Here is a 15795-nt window from a genome sequence, read left to right on the forward strand (position 1 = left end):
CGCCATGCCCACCAGACCATATGCTTCTTTAAAAATAAATGGGGGTAGCTAACTCACAAAGGCGTTTTTGGTGTTTAGGATTATGCCTGTGTTCAACGAATACTTGAATTTATAAGTCAGTTAATTAATTAATACAGTCTTGGCAAAGCCAATAACTTTCCAGCCTCCTATAAACTATTGTGTTCGGGTGGAGTCCTTTTTTCCAAGCTCTGCTTCGGGAAATACATATGTCTTCTATTATTGGAGATATATATATACACACACACATATATCTATCTATCTTATATAATATGTATTATATATGTATACATGAACATATATAGTATATATAATATAATGTATATAATATGTATAATATATTATTATATAATATATAACATATAATAGATTATATATAACTTATTAAACATGACTTATTTTATTATTATATAATTTATTATATGTAACTTATTTTTTAAAAGATTCTTATTTATTTATATGACAAACAAAGATCACAAGGAGGCAGAGAGAGAAGAGGAAGCAGGCTCCCTACTGAGCAGAGAGCCCAATGTGAGGCTCGATCCCAGGACCCTGGGATCATGACCCTAGCCGAAGGCACAGGCTTAACCCACTGGGCCACCCAGGCGTCCCTATATATAATTTATTATATAAGTCATATATATAATATATAATAAGTTATATATAACTTACATGCCACATATATATGTATATATATAATAAAATATATGTTATTATATATAATAAGTTATATAGATGCATATATATGCATATATACATATGCAGACATATTTGTATACATCTTTTTGGTAAAAGGTGTTTCCATACATAGCATCTCACTTAATCATCCCCAGAAACCCACAAAAGACCGATTTTAAATCACGCTTTGACGGATGTAATCTCTCAGATTCACAGAAGAGGACCCACTTTCCAATATGTCAAAGCTTCTGCCTTCAGCTCAGGTTGTGATCCCAGTGTCCTGGGATCGAGCCCCACATCAGGCTCTCTGCTCAGCAGGGAGCCTGCTTCCCCCGCTCTCTCTCTGCCTGCCTCTCTGCCTCCTTGTGATCTCTGTCAAATAAATAAATAAAAAATCTTTAAAAAATACCTTTTCTTCAATAAAGACAGCCTTCCATAGATACATCCTGTGAAATAATTTTAGGAAAAGCAATCCCTGATTTAGAGCTTCTTTTATGTTGAGTCCTTGGGTTAGCTCCTATCACGATGACACAAGCAAGTCCCTACTTCTATCTTCTCCATTTTACAGATGCAGAGACAGAGACAGAACACTTAAATCCACGCCTAAGGTCGTGTGCAACTGGAGCCCCAGCAATGTGGTTGTAGCATCTGCGTTGGTACAGCGTCCCCTGACTTATCGGTTAGAGACCTCAGACACGGCCCATGCAGAGCCAGCTCCCTCCAAGCCAAGGAGACATACCAGGTCCTACCGGCAAACTTGAAGTTGGCCAGGGAAGGATTAACTGGACCCCGGAAGCAGGGTTGAGGTGTTAAACTATATAACGGGCCAAAAGGTATGGGCCCATCACCTGGGCGTCAGGGAGGCTCTGTCCTTCACAGACCTTCCATTGCAATTTGATGCAAAAAAAAAAAAAAAAAAAAAAAAAAAAAGATACTGTTGCTTCCAGCGTAACCACACCACCACCCTGTTACAGTAACATATTCGTCAGCCCAACCGCAGGGCTCCTCTCTGCCAGCCTTCTTGCGGTGCAAACCCTCCAAGAGTTAAAGATGTTTGCAAATACTGTAGCGTGTTTGGGGTGGAGGAGGGCAGAACCAACCGCGGCGGCAGCCAGCTTTGTTCCGCGCCCCAGTGGCATGGTGGCCCCGCGTGACGCGCTCACCTGTTTCGCCACCCTGGCCCCGGGGATCTCTGTTACAGCTGGTTTGCACTGGGATTAGCTGCTCTTTGCATTGGCTTGTAGCGGTGGATGTGGTTTCTGTAGTGATGGGACCCAGTGCGGAGATCCATTGGCTGCTGCCTTTGTAAAATTCATTCAGTTTGGTCCAATAGCAGAGGGGGATCGGGGAGACATCAGGAGCTCTCTCGCCAGTCTCCCCTCTCCCTGGCAGACCCGTCTCTGTCTCTCCGCACAGAGCTCTCATTCAGACCCCGCTCTGCCCTTCCTGCTCTCACTGGGTGGCTTTTTCCTCCTCTTTGGGGCCGAAACAACGAATTTCCTCCCAACGGCCGCGGCGGTGGTCCCCACATTCCTCCGGAGGAGCAGATCTAGGGAAGGGGAGGAGGTGGATTGGAAAAAGCCCAGACTCCCGGACTCAACACAGCCTTCCTGAATCCTGCCCTCCGTCAGGGTTCCCTAGAAAAATCTGGATGTGTGGAAAACAGCCATTCCTGCCAACGCAGCCCTTCCGCGACTAAGGTAGGTGCCGGGTTAAGATGGGTCTCTGGGTTATGGATGCATTTTCCAAGCCTTTTCAACACTGGGACGTGCGTGTGCGCCCCAGCCAGAGCCTCCCCAAAGGCGCTCGAGTTCCACTTCCTCCAGGCCTTTTCTTTCATTTTATTTTGGAAATTCGGACAAGACTTGCGCCCATCTGCCGCTCCATTTCTTCGGTGTGGGTGGGAGTGTGGACGGATATGTGGGGCTGGTCCTGTGCCAGCTTCATGCACAGATCCACACTAACATTGCATTTTTAATTTTTTTTTTTCCTTTTGACTTAAAAAAAAAAAAATTGGGACACCCCCCGCCCCCCGGGGTTTGGAAGTATTTTGCTGCAATCAGCTCTTTGAACGGCCCTGGGGCCGTGTGTGATGTGTTTACAAAGTAGCGCTGTCTTACATACGAATAAACAGAAGAGTGTGGCGGGGAGAGGAGGAAAAAAAAAATTATCTGCAGTAGAGGGAGAGCTCGAGCAAAGCGTCAGTTCTCTGCAAACCGGGACTGGAGATAAAGACAGGGCTACTTCTGGAGACTGTGAGCCGCCACGAGCTTTTTTGGCTTTTTTTTTTTTTTTTTTCCTCCCTTTTCTCTCTCTCTCTCCCCTCCCCACCCCCCTTCCTCCTGCTTCTTTAAGAAAACTGTCAGCTACCAGCTCCCGAGCGGCTTTCTTTGGGGGGGGTGGTTAACCAGAGAGGAAAAAAAGAAAACAGGCTTGGCCGAGGTTGCATTAAGCGATTTTTTTTTTTTTTTTTTTTTCCTCCATCCTCTGCCGGCCTTGTCGAAGATGACGGCTGATGTGATACACGAAATAACGCACGTGATTGATTAGGACCTGGCTGGGCTTTGCTGGGGAGCGACCCGGGCGCGCCGGAGACCCCGAGTGGAAGCCCAATGACGGTAGCTTCGAGCGGGTTCTGCAAAGCCGGGGAGCGGGCTCCAGGCCCCCCTTTTCCCGTGCGTGTGGGTAGGGGGGAGGCAGGCGGCGGAACGGTGGTGGTGGTGGGCGGGGGGGTTGGTGGCGGCGGCGGTGTTTTGCAGCTTCGGGAGCCTTTGGGTCTGGCCTGGACCTTTTCGGGGGGCGCGCAGCTGCCTGGCGAGCAGCATCCCCGCGCCGCCTGCGTGTCTGCAGGACCACAAAAGTTGGTCGCTGCGGGAACGGGCGCCCGGCGCCCTAGCTGGGTCTCCGGGGGATGCCGACCCCAAGTCGCTGCCCACAGAGAAACCGGCTCCCGGGAGCAGAGCTCGCGGGGCGCACGGCCGGCCGGTCCCCTGGCCTGCGCTGGAGGTAGGGGTCTGGAGGTAGGAGTCGCTTCCTATATGTGCCCCCCACCCCTTGGCCTCGGGGAACCCAGCAGAAACCCCCATCCCAAGCTCTCCGCCGTCCCGCGCTACAAATTCCCCCCTGCCCCCCAACCCCCGGCTTCCGCGGCCGATGACTGCCCCCCCCCCCCCAATCCCGCGCGGCTCGGCCTGGCCCCCCTCCCACTCCAGTGGGGAGAGGGGGTCGCGAAGATCCAGCTCCCGGCTGCCCGAGGCGGGGGCGGGGGCACAGCGGGGAGTGGGCGCCGGGCTGAGCGACCCCGGAGGCAGCCGGCGAACTTGAGTCCCGCCCCCTCCCCCAGGCCGCGGCGGCGCCCCTCCGCCTGCGCCCTCACCCGCGTGGCCCGACCTGCGGACGTGCGGGCGGGAGTGGGAAGGGGCGCCGTGTCGCCGGGCTGCAGACCCTGCGCCGGGGCAGGGGCGCGGGGCAGCGGGCTGGCGGGGGTGGGGGCAGGGCCCAGGTCCGCGGCCGCGCCGCCGACCCCTCGGCTGTCCCCTCCCCCGCCCGCTCTCCCGGACGCCCGCCGCCTCCCCGGGCGCGCTCGCCCGTCTGCCTGCTGGACGCCCCCCGTCTCCCCGCGCGCGCCCCCCCACCCCCACCCTGCCCGGGCTCCCTCGGCCCGGAGAGGGCGCGCGGGCTCCGAGTGCTGGGCGCGGGTCTCGCGGGCCGGCCCTGGGGTCCGCGCGCCGGGATCGGGGCCCCGTGCGGCGCGCAGCCCTGGGCCCGGGCGCAGCACTTCGGCGCCTGCTCGCCGCCAGACACAGCGCCCTTTCTTCCCGGGGCGGGGGCGCCCGGAGCGCCGCACCCCGGGCCCGCGGGACCACCTGGGAGCGCGCGTCCGGCCGGGAGGGCGCGGGGCACGGCCTCTGCGTCCTCCCGCCCTGCCCCAGCAAAGCCTCGCTGCCTTTATTTTATGCATTTTTTTTTTTTTTTTTTGGCTGCGGTTGGTGCTCGCTCGGACTCCTTGTGCTCAACCGACCTGCAGGTGTGCGTCTGTGTATTGTCGGAGCCGCGGGGCTGGGGAGGGGGCGCCGGAGGCCGCGTTGGGGTCCGGGAGGAGGGCATCTGCTGTGGGGGGGACGGCCCCTGCGGAGGGTCGCGGCCGCAGCTCGGGCCAGGCGCCGGGGGCGCGCGGAGCGCCGGAACCCGAGCGCGCCGGCGAGTGTGGGGCGAGCGGGCACCGCGGATCCCAGTCTTGCTTTTGGACCAACTTAGGAAATGTGGGGTGAGGGCTGCTGGGTGGGGGTTCTTAAACCTAGCAGGTGCTGTCCTTGCGAGCAGAATCCACAAGGTGGTAGTATGGATTCTGCTTGTGATTTGGTACCCCCCCCCCCATTTGGTCAGTTGGGGAGGGGGGACGGTTTTCTGTGCTCATATCCTATGCTTTGAGAAGGGGATCTCTGGCTTCGGCATCAAGGGCGCGTTGCCTGAACTGCCTTCTATTGAGAGGTGGGGCGAGCGAGGGCCATGCCCAGAGTCAGCACTTAGCAAGATTTCATGGACGCAGAAAAGGAGGGGGAAAAAAAAAATGGGGTAAAAGGAGGCAAGAAAAAGTTGAGGGAGACCTAGTTATCCTGATGCAGAATTCGCAGCCTGTGTGGGCGTTCCGCAGGCAACACACAGGGGCCGGCTGAAGCCCGAGTGGGGAGGTACGTCCTGCAGCCAGAAATTCAAGGTCCAGGGGAGAAACAGATCCGACTTCCCGTCAGAACAAAGCCTACCTCCGCCGCTCACACGGCTCCACGGTGGGAAGAGACGTGCTCGCCGGCTTCCTCGAGGGTGGCAGAACGCAGAGAAATGAGCACATTGCACCGAAATCTGCACTTCTTGTGGGGGCGGTGGGGAAAGGGGGGGGGGGGAAGAGTGCAGAAGGATTACGTGCCTTGAGTTGTCTGCGGGAAGAGGTTAACAGGAAGCGTGAAAAAAAAATCTCAGGATAGGTTTCCTTGTGTGCACGGAGCACTAAAGAACACGTTAATAGCCCATGCTGGCATCCATCCCTTATTTCCAGAAAGAAAAAAAAATCTAGATTTTGTATTTGTTTTTGTCCCCCCCATATGGGAACATAAGAATTTCACCAGGGGGTAGGGAAGGCTCTGCAACTATGTATCTTTTTTTTTTTTTCAGATTAGACTTCCAGAATTGTGTTATCCAAGGAAATGCTATATATATGTATGGCCATATATATATATGGCTGAAATGTATGGCATAAATTTGGAGCTATAGCAGTTTTCAAGAGTATCATCTTGGCGTGGAAGAAAATGATCAGGACCAGTTGTAGCAAGTGGAAAATTACTTCATCAGTTTAAATCCCTGAATTCAGATGAGAGACTTGTGTTCTTTGGGGGGAGCCCGGGATGATGTGGAGCAGGAACTGAATGATAATTGTATTTTCATAATAATAGCTGGGATCCGAGGCCGGCTTTAAGGTGTTTTGACCTGTTTTCCTGGGGTAAAGGAATGGTTGCTTTCCTTTGTATTTTTTTTTTTTTTCTTCAACAAATATTGCTGAATGTACGTTTGGTCTTAAATGCTGCGGTCCAGCCGATTTTGAGCAAATCTAAGAATAGAAAAGATCCTTGATACGTAACTGATTGCCCCAGGAGGTGCATAAAGCAGGTACAGAGCTGTTGCTAAATTTGCAAGTGAATGAACTTGAGGATTGTGGCAAGTTTTTTTTTTTTGGGGGGGGGGGGAGGCATGGAATGTGTAGACTAATGATAAGTATATGGAGGTTTCTCTTTCTTTCTGAACTTGGCCTTTTCATTTGGGTTCCTTTGTAGTAATTTGTGGAAAGCTGCTGGTCTCGGCTCAAGGGATAGCGTGCTTACTGGCTAAGCCTGTTACGTTGCATTCAGAATGTGCAAGGGTCTTTTTCAGAACTCTTTAGAATATGGTCCCTCTTATGCCCCGACCACAGGGAGGGGAGAAAAAAAAAAAAAAAAAAGCCTGGCGGTGGTTGTTACAAAAGTAAACATTCAAGTGCCTGGGAATCCGGCTTCTGTTAAAGAGTCTGTGGTTTGAAGTCCAGCTCGGTATTTGATACACGGAGTACGTGGCTGAGTGGCTGAGTATGATGAGGACGGCAACTTGTTGATGGAATGTATCTCACTCCACTGACGTTTCAGGATAAACATATTTGACGTCCCTAAATCCTCAGCGGGCAGATAGGCTTTTCTGACTCAAGTATACTTAAATCCCAAACATGGGGGGAGCCGATTTCAGTATGCGGATTTTAACTGTCAGGAACACTTTTTCTTTTCTTTTCTTTTCTTTTTTTTGGGGGGGGTGGGGGGGAGCAGTATATAAACCACTCTGTGGTTCTTTCTATAAGGTTTTCCACGTTTACAATAGATGTTAGGTTCCCCAATGAGAAAAAAATACGTTCAGGGGTTCGATGAAACAAGTCGCATCGTTTTTATTTATTTATTTAATTTTTGGGGAGCACAGACGTCCTGTTCTCCTTCATTACGTTAAATAGTACTAATGATCTGAAGACAGAATGTGCCCTCCGTGCGGTAACAATGGATTTCTGAGGCTCACCAGCTAGCAGTTCCCGACGCCATGGATGGCGTTTGCCCATTTAGGGGCCACCCCCTCCCATGAATGTTTTCCCGTTTTGTCATTTTTCTCTAAACAATCTACATGGGGCCTTTCAAAGCTTTTGCTGTTCTTTGCCTTGTGAGTGGTAGGATGGGCAGCCCTCCTTTTTCTCGGGGAGGACGGAGGAGCAGAAATGAGCAGGGCGGAGAAATCAAGGCCTTACAGGTTTGCCATTTCGCCGTGGCCTGCCTTTGCACAGACCTGTAGGCCAAGCTTTTCTCTCTGCAGTAGTTACAACTCAACAAAGGTAAAAGGCTCTTAAATTCACAACAATGGAAGCTTGCCCGCGTTCGTCCAGGGCTCCCTTCAAAGTCCAGACACTTGAGTGTTGAGTTCCCTGGTCTCAGGGGTGTGCCTGCCTGAGCTCTATGTGCCCGTGCAAACTGGCCAGTTTCCAGAATGGTCCTTGTATCTCTCCCAGCCCTCTCTTCCTCCCAGAAGGGATACCTTCAGGAAAACAAAGTGAACCCCAACGAACATAACCTACACAGTAACATGAAGCTGTAGTGAACCGATTCCCGAGTGCAGAAAGCATCACCTTTGCATCATTTAGGAAGCAGGAAGCCTTAACCTCGTCGAAATCAGTCCCCAGGAGACAGATCTTTATGCGGGGTGGTGCTAACGAAATGGCTTGTGCTTTCCCAGGTGTGTGGAAATGTGTGGAAACAATCCAGGGTTTTGTTTGGGTGCCTTTCTTTAAGATGAATGTTCTATAAATAGTGATTTGCTACAGGAACCGAGGGCTATTTTGGGATGACAATGGGACCTTCTTGGTTCTGCCTGTTCATGCTGCTGAGACTTCTGGTTTCCGAAAGGCCAATTCCTCACGGCATGATGAGTTACCTGGGCCTGGAAGTTATCATCCTACGTGCATGTTTAGATTTTAGGTTATTGGGGTAGGAACACAGGAGCTGAGTTCTGGCCTCTTTGCAAACTTTCCAGCGAACGGCACCGTGTTGCTTACACTGGGTCGGGGGTTGTGCTGCTCAAGTCTCACATTTGCTCATCTGGCTTAGCTAAGAGATTACGCTCATTAATTCCTAAAGCCCCTTTCTCGGTCTCCCAAGCCCCCCGACAAGCACCACTGCCCTCTATGAATCTTGGAATTTGAGTAAGTTACACACCGGCCAGCATTAGCTGCTCCCCTAGGCTCCATTACCCTTTTTCGGTTCTGTTGGTTGTGCCCCTCCCCCCCCCATTGTGCCCCCTCCCCTGGCCCCACCATGTCCCTGCCCCCGGGGAAGACCAAAGGATACAGAGATTGCAAATTTTTGCAAAGTGCCCCCTCTTTGAAGCTTGCACCTTGGCCTGCTCTTTTTGGACCATAAAAACAAACGACTTGGTGAGTTTGACGTCACATTCGTTGCTGGGGTTTTGGACCCTTGAAACAAAGAGCCACGGGTACTGACCCTGAGTGGCGCTGACTGGAAACCGCACTGAGAAGGCTGAGGCTTCTTTTTTGCAAAGTGTGGCAAAGGTCTCTTGCTCTGCTCCCATTGCCCTGATGGGATTTGCTCTCAGGGTCGCTTTCCTTGTTTCGCATTTCAGCATCACCGAGGCTTGGTTCAGAGCTGGGGCAGGGACCAGGGTTGCCTTCCTTGGCTGGTCTGCGACACGGAAAGGGTATTGCTCTCAGAAACCCTGGGGAGGGTTTCTCACCTGCTTTTTCTAAATCAGTCAGTAACGCCCTTGTGGGCTAAAGGAATGTGGTAATGATTGAAACGTGTGTGTTTACCAACACACAGATGCCCAGATGCACAAATGTAGCCAAGACCCATTTTCCTTTCTTTTTTTTTTTTTTTTAAACTTATTTATTTGAAACACAGAGGCAGAGAGGGAGAAGGAAGCAGACTCCCCACTGAGCAGGGAACTTGATGGCCTGGGGGGCTCCATCCCAGGACCCTGAGATCATGACCTGAGCTGAAGGCAGATGCTTAACCCACTGAGCCCCTCAGGTGCCCCAACTACGAGCTGTTTCTTGCATAAAATAATGTTATTTGCAAACTATATCTAGAAACCTTGCATTATTTAGCTCGCCGAATTCCATGTAAATACGTATACAATCACTAGGGTTTAAGATTACATTTATATGCACTCCTAATTGTCCTTGTGTGTTATTCATTTATAAACTTGTTTTTCCATGCAATTTAGGTAATTGATGGAGAAAGCTTTCATCATTTAAACTTGGTCTATTTCGCAGTTCATTGAAAGGCTTTTATACATCTCTGTTTTAGCTTTTAGATATCTCGATGAATGAATTCATTTAGATACATATATACACACAATTATGTATTGTATAATTTTTTGGTAAATATACAGCCTACAGGATAAATGACTGTATCAAAAATACTGTAAGCATTAAACATCAAAAGTACCATACACATAGAGTACATTGGTAGATCTAGGGTGATAGACAGTCCTGCATTTTCCAGAAGAAAGTATTGTCTGTGGCGAGTGCATTTCCACGCTGGTCTCCAGTATCGACAGAGAAGGGTGCACAGAAACTACAGCTTGGGAAATCTGTTACCCACACGTGATGGCAAGCATATTGTAGTACTCACGGAAATGTAATGGATTCGCATTTCGTGTGCTTTTGTGAACTGCTTGGGACTTCTTCTGTCTGTGGGACCATGTGGCTAGCCATGGATCTTTCCTGCCTGGGTGGATAGGCAACTTGTGCTCTTCTCCAAAAACACTGACCACCTGAAACTAATTGTGTGTCAATGATACTCCAAAAAAAGAAAAAAGAAAAGAAAAAAAGCATACCATACAAAAAGGATGGAGACCATCTGATGGTATGGTGGCCACGGCTCTCGTCTGTGTAGCCCTCTGCCCACCGTGTGATGGGTTCCGTTGACTCACTGTCTTGGTGGCTTTGGTCAACATGATAAACCAATATGGTGCACTCAGGAGGGGAGCTCCTTGGCCCTGGCAGGAAAGAAATCGCATGACTGAGGTTATTTCTGTGTTTTTCTGGAAACTAGCTTCTTTCTGCACTAGAGCTCTGGTCTTTGGGTTTGCTCCTCCCCTCTTCCCTGGAGCTCTTTGGTGGAACGTGTTCTATGGGCCAGTTGCAGGCTAGGGCAGATGTTCAAGGCTGGTAGTAAAGAGATGGGTTTGGAATATGCCAGAACTCTCCGATGTGCTCATAAGAACGTGGTTAAGGTCTTTGGCTCATGCATGTGTCACCCCTCCTGTTTGGGGTGTGTAGCATGGGTTCTGCCTTTCTTTCTTTGCCTTCCCTTTGCTTCTGAGCTGTCTCCCGATTTGGGGGAGTGATGTGGTCTCATGGCTCCTTACCAGGCTGAAGGAATCAGAGACATAACTAGATAAGATGCAGAGATTCCCCTCGTCAGGAGACGGTAGCAAATCACAACCGCAAAGAGCTCCCATGAGGATCTGAAAGAAATCTTCACAGGCCATATGTGTGTGGCTGGTTCTCTTTCTCAAAGCTGTCAAACCCCGTATTTGTAAAACACTGGTTTTCGTTTCGGCAAACCTGTGAGTAAATACAGGCATAAAGCTGATGACTTGGACTTCGTCAAGAAGGGCGCGCCCCGGAGACGCGTTTGGGTGTGCTGGTTGCGCGAGCCCTCGGTGGTGGACGTGTTCTCGCCCATCCCAGCCGTTTCCTGGGGGTCCTTGTGAAAATCCACGCGAGGCAACAGTAAGCTCGGTCAGCGGATCCAAAACGTGACCAGTGCCAGGAATCCCACTGTCCCTGAGCCTCAGAGATTGAAAAATCACAGATAAGTCATCTCATACTTGGCCACCTTGGTAGAATCTCTCTCTCTCTCTCTTTTTTTTTTTCAAGATTTTATTTATTGGACAGAGATCCCAAGTAGGCAGAGAGACAGGCAGAGAGAGAGAGGGAAGCAGGCTCCCCGCTGAGCAGGGAGCCTGATTCGGGGCTCGATCCCAGGACCCTGAGATCATGACCTGAGCTGAAGGCAGCGGCTTTAAACCACGGAGCCACCCAGGTGCCCCCATCAGTAGGCTCTCTTTTATCCATGATGTGTGATCTTCTGGCTTTACACACCAACCTCAATAGGCCATGCCACTCGGATGGCCGAGCTGGAGATCCTTGTATATGATGTCCCGGAGAGAGGTTTCATGATTATTATTATTATTATTATTATTATTTTCTGGTGGCAATTCTCTCAAAAATCATGCAAAAGTGCTACCAACGGATGGGAAGAGCTCCAAATCCGAGACTCTTTCCTGAGGAGGATCCCAGCTCCACCCAGTTTGGAGAACCTTGCCTGTCCTACCCGACTCTAGGATGTTACCCTGCAGACAGGCCAGTAAAGGACTCCAGCAGCCTCCCACGAATGGAGTCAGGGACGTGACAGATAATTAGATAATTCGACATTCTTCGTAATGAGTGTTACCCAAATTATATAGCGATCATCATGGAATTGTTCTGAGAATCCTTATACTATATATATATGTGTGTGTGTGTATATATATATAAATAAATATTTTATTTATTCATTTGACAGAGACAGAGGTCACAAGTAGGCAGAGGCAGGCAGAGAGAGAGGAGGAAGCAGGCTCCCTACTGAGCAGAGAGCCTGATGTGGGACTCGATCCCAGGACCCTGAGATCATGACCTGAGCCGAAGGCAGAGGCTTTAACCCACGGAGCCACCCAGGCGCCCCAATATTTTACCGACAGAGCAGCGAGAGGAACTGAGAGAGAGTGAGATTCTGCAGGAATCAACTGGGTATTTTTTTCCTCCCTATTATGTTTATTAATTCAATATCTGTTGAAGGCTAAGAAGTAGCCATATAAAGAAGACCCCATTGCTTATTTTTTGTTTATTATCCATATGACCATCTGTACAACAATGCCATTTTGCCCTTCAATCATCGATATTCAAGAAAAAACCTTGTGGGGTGGGTAAAAACAGTAAAACATGAATGACCGTCTTATGATTAGGAACAAAAACGTTTTATGTCAGAATCTCTCTTCGTGTGTGTGTGTGTGTGTGTGTGTGTGTGTGTGTGTGAATGTTTTTATGGGTTTCATCTCTCACGTCCTATGTTCTCTGTTAAGGAAAACAATGGCTTCATTCAGTGCTGATCAATGTGCCTTAAATAATGGCTTCATTAAATAAATAAATTAAATACATAAATTAAATAAGTAATGGCTTAATCCAATGCTGATAAGTAGTTCAAGGCCAAATTGCCAGGTCTGTAGAGCTTCGATGTTAGCAGTTAGGTTCATTTTTATAGTTTGCAGATGACAATGGCAACACTGGGACATTTTACCCGCTTGAACAGGACAAAGTCCTAGAGGCGGACAGACAGCTGAAGATGTACCAGACGGGGTAGGGAGGCAACCTGGAGCCTTGGAGATAAGAAGGCTGCCTGGCCTAAGGGACACCAGGGGACATATATATGTATGCATATAAAACCACTCACCTGTGAGCTCATTCTGTGCAAAGAGCTCATACTGTTAGGATCCTACCATGGAGAATGATTGGGAATTCATGCCGTTAGAGAACTAGAAGCAGTGAAAAGTAGACATTTGCAGAAACAAACATTAAAAAAAAAAAAAAAAAAAACAAAAACAAAAAGCAAATACCAAAAAATGCCCCCTAAGGCCAGCATCTTTCTTTGTGCTCAACTTGGGTCTCTTAGCCTAGACTTCAGGGAAAGCAGCTGAAACGGACCCCAGCAGGTTGTCTCGGGAGAAAATTGTTCTGTCCGAGGGGAAGGGTGAAGTCCACCCAGGAGGAAAGTCTGAGTTACATGGAAATTAAGTAATCGTTCAATGTTCAGGGGCGCCTGGGTGGCTGAGTCGGGGAAGCGTCCGCTGGAGTCAGGTTTCGGGGTCCTGGGATCGCACCCTCTGCTCATCGGGGACTCTGCTTCTGTTCTGCCTTCCCACTCCCGCGCACTCTCTCTCTCCAATAAATAAGTAAAAGATCTTTAAAAAATAGTTCAATGTGCAGAGAAATAAAGTAGAGTAGTTTGTGCTCATCCCTGGGCTCCAGTCACCCCCCGGCTCCCTGATCAGGCTTCCCTGCAGGGCGGAAGCAGGTGCGTCTCCTGCTGACCTAGCTCCCTCCTGACCCACTATGCCAGGCCACAGCACCTGCAGGCCCCCTTCGCCTCCCCCTGTAGGCATCGAATCCTCTCACTGCGTCGTGCAAGGGAGGGTGAGTACAGGGCAAGAAACTGTCTTGAGAGGCAGACCACGTTCGCATCACTTCTGTTGACTCTAGGATTACACCTGTTCTATTGTATCCGGAGTTCCTGGGACTGTCTTACTGCATCTAATTGAAAAAATGCAACGTGATCGTAGCAGTGCGGGGCGGCTCTATGAGGAATCCGTACGGTTTGCAATTGCATGTGCCCACGAGGAGGTCCTGAATCTGTATCCCCCACAGACGGGGGGGGGGGGGGTAACCTCTGGAGAGAGCAGGGATGCTAAAACAGCAGAGCCCAAAGTGGGAGCAACCTGAATTTGTTAGAGCTTACAGCAAGCCAACTTCAGTGAAAGGTGGGCTTGGTGGGTGGATTGTAGACTGTGCAAAAACAGCCAACAAGGTTATTATGAAACAACAAGACGGGGAGCATCTGGGTGGCTCCATTGAGCATCTGACATTTTGGTTTTGGCTCCAATTGTGAACCCAGAGTCGAGAGATTGAGCCTTGCCTTGGGCTCTGGACTCACTCTGGAGTCCGCTTCAAAATCTGTCTCCCTCTCTCTCCCTCTCCAATCAATAAATAGAATCCTAAAGAAAAAAAAAACAAAAAACAAACAAACAAACAAAACCCAACCTTCCCCCAAAACTCCATACAAAAACCCTTAAGAAACAAAATCAGAAGTTCCTCGTGATGCATAATGTTGGAAAAACACCATCTCAGCAAAACACTCTTGACCGCGTGGGTTCCTAGTAGAAATCCAACCGTAGCGCATCCTGAAGAGGAAACGGTCACGTCCTACCTCACTTAGACTTTGGGCAAAGGTGTTGTACGAGGTTTCAGTCTGCCATGAGCGTTTCACGGATCACGTCCCCCAGTTCACGCCATAATTATGTTGCTTCAGGGTTTCCTTGCGTGAATGACGAGAAAGACATATTGTCATATACCAAGTTTACACCAACTTGCATAAATCAACTTGTGTCTTAATTTCACAATAGAATGTCTCTGCATGTTGAATCCGGTCACGTCCAAATGAACCAGAAATTGTTTAGTTTTAGTTTTTTTTTTTTTTTTTTAATTTATTTATTTGAGGGGAGCGGCCAAGGGAGGGGGAGAAACAGGCTCCCCGTTGAGCAGAGAGCCCGATGCGGGACTCGATCCCAGGACTCTGAGATCATGACCTGAGCCAAAGGCAGGTGCTTAATGGACTGAGCCACCCAGGTGTCCAGAAATTGTTTACTTCCATGAGTGCCTCGCATATGTACTGATATATAAATATTTATACAGACACACACACATATGTATATATATTTTTATCTTCATTTTATATATAATTTATATATTATATATAAATATATATATTATATAAATATATAAATATATGGCATTTTATGTTGGTTTTACATATATAAAATATACATAACATGCATACATGTACATAAATAACCTACATGTATACTGACACTTTATATATTTATGTATCTTATTTATAGACATTTTTCCATTTTCTTAATCTTATGTATATTTTATATTATATATAAATATATAAATACCAGCATACATATGTAAATTCATAAATATACATCAGCATATATAATTTATATGTCTATATAATTTAAGTAATACATTTTGTAAATACTCATCTCTATTTCCTTAAGTGTATGGTTTATTTTTTTTATTGGGAAACCTGTCTTTCTGAAGATTTTTAGTGTATGTGCTGCCAAAGCGAGCGGGTTCTGAAAAATTTTAAAAACCATTTATTCATTTGAGAGCACGAGCAGGGGGAGGAATGGAGGGAGAAGCTGACGGCCCACTGAGCAGGGAGCTTGATGCGGGGCTTGATCCCAGGATCGTGAGATCATGACCTGAGCCGAAGGCAGAGGCTTCACCCACTGAGTCCCCCAGGCGTCCCCGGATTTGTAAAAAGACAAAAAGTACCTGCTTTCGGTAATACTGTAACAGGCTCAGTAAAACCTGAAACATGTTGGTTACACTGACTAATTGGATTGTTACAGCTTTGTTGCTCAATCTTTCCAAGAGCTCCCTGGACCTTTTCTGTCTTGCAAATGTAACTTATGCAGCACCTGGGTGGCTCAGTGGGCCTCTGCCTTCCGCTCAGGTCATGGTCTCAGGGTCCTGGGATCGAGTCCCGCATCCTGCTCTCTGCTCCGTGGGGAACCTGCTCCCCCCCCCTCTCTCTTTCTGCCTGCCTCTCTGCCTGCTTGTGACCTCTATCAAATAAATAAACAAAATCTTAAAAATGTAACTAAGAAGGGGATGCAGGTTGCAATCCTGTATTT

General features: G+C 48.7%; 1 protein-coding gene across 8 annotated transcripts in view; it reads left to right on the forward strand.

Moving 5' to 3' along the window:
* The first annotated feature begins 1862 nt into the window (after positions 1-1862).
* The window catches only part of NLGN4X (neuroligin 4 X-linked), a 294472-nt gene continuing 280539 nt past the window's right edge, over positions 1863-15795 (forward strand). For 2 of the 8 annotated variants that reach the window (XM_059384861.1, XM_059384868.1), the window contains exons 1-2: positions 1863-2396; positions 3202-3371. The gene's annotated coding sequence lies outside the window, so the exon portion shown is untranslated. Of the gene's footprint in view, positions 2397-2874; positions 2952-3201; positions 3372-3697; positions 3717-4704; positions 4724-15795 lie in introns of those variants that run through there. The other 6 variants (XM_059384862.1, XM_059384864.1, XM_059384863.1 and 3 more) reach the window with 6 other exon arrangements.

Source organism: Mustela nigripes, chromosome X (genome assembly GCF_022355385.1).
Source record: "Mustela nigripes isolate SB6536 chromosome X, MUSNIG.SB6536, whole genome shotgun sequence".
Classification (NCBI taxonomy): Eukaryota; Metazoa; Chordata; class Mammalia; order Carnivora; family Mustelidae; genus Mustela; species Mustela nigripes.